General features: G+C 42.2%; 1 protein-coding gene across 1 annotated transcript in view; it reads left to right on the forward strand.

The window, feature by feature from the left end:
* Positions 1-6,182, forward strand: part of ammecr1 (AMMECR nuclear protein 1) — a 28,589-nt gene that overhangs the window by 19,956 nt on the left and 2,451 nt on the right. The window lies entirely within an intron of this gene.

Genomic DNA, 6,182 nt, shown 5'->3' on the forward strand with positions numbered 1-6,182 from the left:
CAGGGAGGGGGAAGCTATCTGTGGTGAGGTGAGGAAGACAGGACAATAGACACACTGTAGAAGAGCCATAGATTAAAAACAACTAATGATTAAATGCAGTGCAAACTTTTTCAAAAGCCTAATTTTAAAAGCAGATAATTACTGTTGAAGCATCAAGATTTAGCTTCAACAGTGCAAATTCATTGACTGTGCCTTGTGCTAACAGTGTAGGCAGGTTATGGTGAAATGGTGCAGGGTTTTCCTGGCAGACTCTGGCCCCTCAATACCAATCAATCGTGATTTGAACGTTATTACAGTCCACACATGCTGAATTACTACTCTGTAAGCTTTTATCTTTTAATGAATACCTAAAGCAGGGGTGTCAAACTCAAATACACAGTGGGCCAAAATTCAAAACTGGAACAAAGTCGCGGGCTAACGTTAATATTTATTGAAAAAAAAATCTTCCTCCAGATATAAGAATGAATCTTTTCTTATGGACTCAAACAAGCTTTGCTGAAAAACTGAATATGGAACAAGCAAAGCTTAATACTAAACAATATATATATATTAGCTGTATAATACCAGCAGGCCAGCTCTAATAGTAATTTGGTATGGCTTTGCGGGCCAAATGTAATTAGGCTGTGGGCCAAATTTGGCCCGCGGGCCAGAGTTTGACACCTATGACCTAAAGCAAGTTAATACATCATGTTGTCTTCAAAAGGTCTCACGAACATACCAGTGAATTCACTGGACTTTAATGGCCTCCCCACATGTCACAACATGTGAATCCCTTGAATATCTTTGGGATGTGGTATGAATATTGTACAATCTGCTCAAAACTAAGGATCCTTTGAGCAAAAGGAGCCTCTACCCAATATTAGCATTATGTTCCTAGTAAAGTGTTTAACAACGACTTAAAGATATCTATCTCAAAAATATGTGCCACCAACTTGATACGCAAGGTGTAAATTGAAACTGTGTTGTCTTGTTCAAAGCATGTAACAGCTGGTTGCTTCAACATTAAGAACAGAAAACTTGACAAACGTGGCATTAATGTATTGTAAAGCTCACAAATACACAAGTATTATTTTCATAATACACTACTGTTGGCATCAGTTTGTCCAATCTGCATGTTTTCTTCATGCTTCTTCAGTCTCTGCATTCTCTGGGTTGCCACCTTGTCATGGGCAGGGAGCTTGCGTGCCATAGGGACACTAAGAGCTGTGCCTTTTATGGTCACCCATGATGGACAGGTTAAAGGGTAGGAGCTTGGAGCAAGGATTGATTCCAGGTCGAGACCCTTATCCTATAAAAATTATTTTGAAACAGAAACATCAATGGTAGGAGGTGGTCCGTGTGCCTCCACCCTAGAGAGAAGGGTTACATCTCCTGTGTCTAGGTGCGGCTTGCCCATCTGAGGGCGGGGGTACCTGGACCTGGGATATAGAGTATGTTTGGGGAGTGCGACTGTCTGTGCAGTGTCTATTTGTGTCTGTCTACACGTTGGGTGAGTGCCGAGTATTTGGTTGTGCATATGGGGTGGGAATGCACGTTTGTGTCCGCGTGCGCCTGTTCGTCTGTGTCTATATGTCAGGTTGGGTCTTAGACTCAACCTCTCTGGGTACATCTCAGGCCCTCTAAAGTACGGAGGCCTATCTCCCCTCACCACACTCCCTGCCGGTGGCTGATGCCCTCAGACGCGTTGGTGTGTTGGTGGTCCTTGTCGTCTGGGGCTGGGCGCTCATGTATTTACCGGCTCACTCCTGGTGGCCGATTGGCGGGGCCTGGCGCCTGTGGCCTGGCTGGGCCCCTTCCGGGGGGTGGGATGCCCTCGGGCCTCTGGGCCTGAAGCTTGGTCCTCTCTGGCACAGCTGGCTGCCAGCAGAGCCCGCGGGCACGCCACTGCAACCCCCTCTGGCCTCTGCTCCGTAGCTGCGGGGTGACCTCTCCTTTGGGGCTCTACTCAGCTCTTCCCAGGAGGGTGGCACGGATCCCCCCCTTTTGGTGGTCCTCCTCGGGTCCTTGTACTCTGGGGCCTCTGGATATCTGGGGCCTGGATCTCCTCCATACCTGCTTCATACCCTGGTGGACGGGGCTATGGCTCCCCAAACTCCCTAGCAGATCGTTACATGGAGAAACCTTTGGAATACAAGCATGCTGATCCACACAGGTATGCACACAGGTGTACACACGGGTGTTCACAGACGCGGACTACAGCTTTCTTGGCTGCTGCCTCAAAGCACATTGTGCGCTGTCTATCTTGCGTGCTGCACAATAGCGTTTAATATTTAGTATCTACTGTTATCTACTGCTAGCTAGTTTATTGTGATGGTGCTGTTTTTTATTATGTTGCTCTTTTTTTGTTTGCTTTCTCTTCTGTTTTTTTTCTCCATACACCTGATCCATGTGTTTTTTTGTTTTTGTTTTTGTTTTTCTTTCTTCCCCCCCTTCTCACCGTCTCTTCTCCCCTTTGGTTTTCTTTCTCTCCCTCTCTTTCTTTCATTCTTTCTCCCTGTCCTAACCCCCAGTCATGTCTGTCCCGTTTGTAGCAACCGAAAATAAAATAAATTCATAATTATAATAAAGGTCAATCAAATGGACCAATATGGCAAGGCCATGATGATCCACTTGGTAAAATAAATCCGCTTGGCATCTTTCTTGGCCTTAAGACAACAATTCTGATCGCTAAAGATCCAAACGGGACACACAAAAAAAAAAGAAACATCAATGGTAGAAAACTCCAAGACTCTAAGATGGGCATCTGAAGAATATGATGCTGTGTAATGAAAGCCAGGAGTTCTTGGAAGCCACAGGACCAAACACTCTTTCTCTGACACCCTAATTCGTGGGATATGGAAGACTGTGTACCAGAGTGGGAAGACTACACCAACAGGAGTAGAAATGCAAAAGTACAACATGACCCTGCTTGGAATGAGTGAGAAGATGATGAGGTTGGATTGGGCACATTCTATGGAATCCAGAGCATTACCAGAGAGGCCCTGACATAGAACTCCTCAAGGGAAAAGAAAGAAAGAAAGGTCAAGCTACACCTCCAGGCAAACTCCCAGAAAGTGGGCCTTACTTGGAACCAGCTAAAGGCAAAGACTCTAAATAACACCCAACAACAGATCTTGTTGATGGCCTGCACCCTATGGGATGAAGGGCTGAAACATGCATAGCTAGTAACAATTTTGATCTATCCGACACTTCAACTTCAACTTGGACATGTAACTACCGAATTTTGTAGAAATAATTAATACTCCACAAGAATTTATTGAAATAGCATGGCAAAAATGTTCACTTTTCTCCATTTATTCAATACATTATGATGAAATACCAACAAAATGATTGACATCCACATTAGCTTTGGTTGCACTTGTATTGCTCTATAACAAGCTATCAGTTTACAATAAGTCAGAACGCACCTGTTTAGCAGTTAGGTCAGTACAGCTAGCATGACTAGCCTTTTAATGCAATTATTTTTAACAGGATCCAGTACAGTGCAAATGTCTGCAGCCCCTCTCATTTCTCTATATTTTGCTCCAAAGGACACACTTTCAATTTTTTTAAGTGGCCTAGAGCAGCAGTTCCCCTGACTTTCTGAAGGTCTTTTTTTGGACACGGCTTTTCTTTGTACCTGACCATTTCTAGAGGAATGTTTTGCTGACCTATTAATCCCTCAAGCATAAAAAAATTCGAGGGATGAACCAGTGTTGTGCCTAAACTTAACTGACAGCTTAGCAAAGAACCAGCTTTAATTTTATCTTTAGGTGCTAGCAACCAGTCACAAAAACACTTTTGACAGGCACAAAATTGTATTTGTACACTAAGGTGATTCTGAGCATGGTGTGCAATGTCTCCCTAGAAACTGAGGAAACTGGACATTACAGGAAACAAGAAGAAGTGGTAGCATAAATTCTGTTCAATTCAATTTTATTTACATAGCACCAATTCAAAACAGCAGTCACCTCTGGCACTTCAGCTGATCCGTCTATGGTTTGTTGAAGCCACATGAGAGCTGGTCACATGCGTAGAGCGGCCATGGCAGTAGTTTGACTTGAAACGACTACTTTAAATTCTAAATTTTGACTCTGACTTTTTCTCAAAATTAACAATAATATTATTTTTCCTTAATCTGGCCATAATACTCCTTTGTATCTTTGAATGTCCTTCGATGAGCCGGGAGAACTATTCCTAAAGGCTACCTAAAGAAATTACAAGAGAGCTTGTCTAAAAGAGTTCAGGTTGTGCCTAACAATGTATTTCCAAGTATGTTGGCACATTTCAATAAATCCCTGCACTGATATCCCATTTTCCTTGCAAACTGTAAAGAAATGTGGGTCAAGACTTTTGCATAGCACTGCATATGCTATAATTTATACTAATTATATATAGGAAATACAAGTCAAACTAAGCATCTCTGCAATGAGACATAAAAGCAGCGCTATGCGGTTCTCTCTGTTGTAAAATGCATGTAGAATCTACACTATATTTAGAAAGTGGATATCATTATTAATGCATCATCTGACAGATTTCTATATTTGTGTTCTCATGAAAATAAATCAAAAAAAAAAAAGCAAATGTGTGTGTGTGTTAGGGGTTGTGTGGAGCTGTGAACATAATAAGAGATTTCACATACTTGCTCTACTTTTCTACTATTTCTCCCACCGAAATGTCTGAGCTGCACTCCCGTCACAGTGTATCTGAAAATACTTGTTACATGACACTTTGGGGCTAAGAGCTCAGAGACAGTTGAGTGGCTCAGTCTGCTGCCTGCATGTAAGCACACGTGAACCCTGGCGTGAGGTCAAATCTGTCCGACACATCACATTCTCTCCTGAGTCTGCCTCCGGGCTTCCATCTGCCAGAATAAATGATATCGGTGAGTGAGGGAAATTAATGGTGGTGGTGTAAATGCAAGAAACGCCACCTCTTTCAATTTCTCTTGGATTCATTTTCTATAATTCGGAGCAATTATTATACGTCATGTGCCAAGAGTTACAAAACGTGCCATCGAGTTCCGTAATCAACCGTAACAAATCAAAAAGTTCCCTCCTTGGCCGAGCAGTATGTTACTTTGCTTACCAGTATTTCAAGGAGAGCAACGTGTATTGGAATCCAGCGTCTCTTTGCAGCCACTGCGGTGGTTTTAGATCAACCTCCACTCTTGACTGTCTGGAATCATGAGGTGCTACAGGCCCGTGAAGACTCTCTGCAGCTCACTTCAGTCAATATGCTGCACTTAAAGCTTTTTACCCTGTCTGGCCTCAGAGAGAACAGCCAACCGTAACGTACAGTGCTGAGGCTTGAGTGCTCATGAGTCATGCTGCAACTTGGCAGCAAACGGATTTTGTAGTATATCTGAAGGTCTTATTATCTGAAGAACAGTTTGACAATTTAGGACAAATTCATTCCCTTCTTGCAGAGATGTAAAATGAGAAGAAATGAATTTTGTGGTCTCCCTATTTAATCTTAGCCTTCAGTTGGTTTGTGATGATGGCTTTTTAACAAAAAATAAAAAAATTTTTTTCCCTAGTTTGTAGCTACATGAATTGAGACTTTGTTAGTAACTTCTTGTAGCATAGCACCACCGTCTCTGACAAGCTCACTGTTTAGGATTCTCTCTCAACTTGGTTTGATATTTGGTTTGAATAATCCAGTTGGTTTTTGGCTGTGGTGTTCCCTTTTATACTGGCTATGTTACTACAGTTTGTGCTCAGTGTATGAAACGTGTGTGCAACCCTTATTAACAGGCGCAACAATAATAGGGGCAGAATGTTTGATGGATGGCTGTCCAAATTTAATCTAGCATGTCACTGTTTGTTGTCGAGTTGTGCTTGCTGCCTGTCAAATATGCTCCTATGGATATCAAGGTTGCAGAGAGAGTAACAGACAATACTGGTGGGACTGGGAGAAAACCGGTTTTTAAAATAGGCCGACGGTGGTTGTCAATCTTGAATCTAACAAGATGAGTAATTTGGTCTTTGCCACCTCCATCGCTCATTTCTAGTGAGCTTAATTAGATCAGCTCTTAAACTTTGCGGTCTCTCTGTTCTGTCTGAGTTTTAAGTCAATTCATAAAAATAATGAACTTAGTATGTCATGCTGGGTAATTTTTTTTCTAAAAATAAATAAATTCAAGATATTTGACAAGCATATTACATCCATTTTTATAGTCTCCCATTGTCAGACAAAAGCAA

The sequence above is a fragment of the Aulonocara sp. 'chitande type north' Nkhata Bay genome, linkage group LG10, assembly GCF_057382095.1.
Source record: "Aulonocara sp. 'chitande type north' Nkhata Bay isolate Kocher_YH1m ecotype deep benthic linkage group LG10, A_spYH_male_GT1.1, whole genome shotgun sequence".
Lineage (NCBI taxonomy): Eukaryota > Metazoa > Chordata > Actinopteri > Cichliformes > Cichlidae > Aulonocara > Aulonocara sp. 'chitande type north' Nkhata Bay.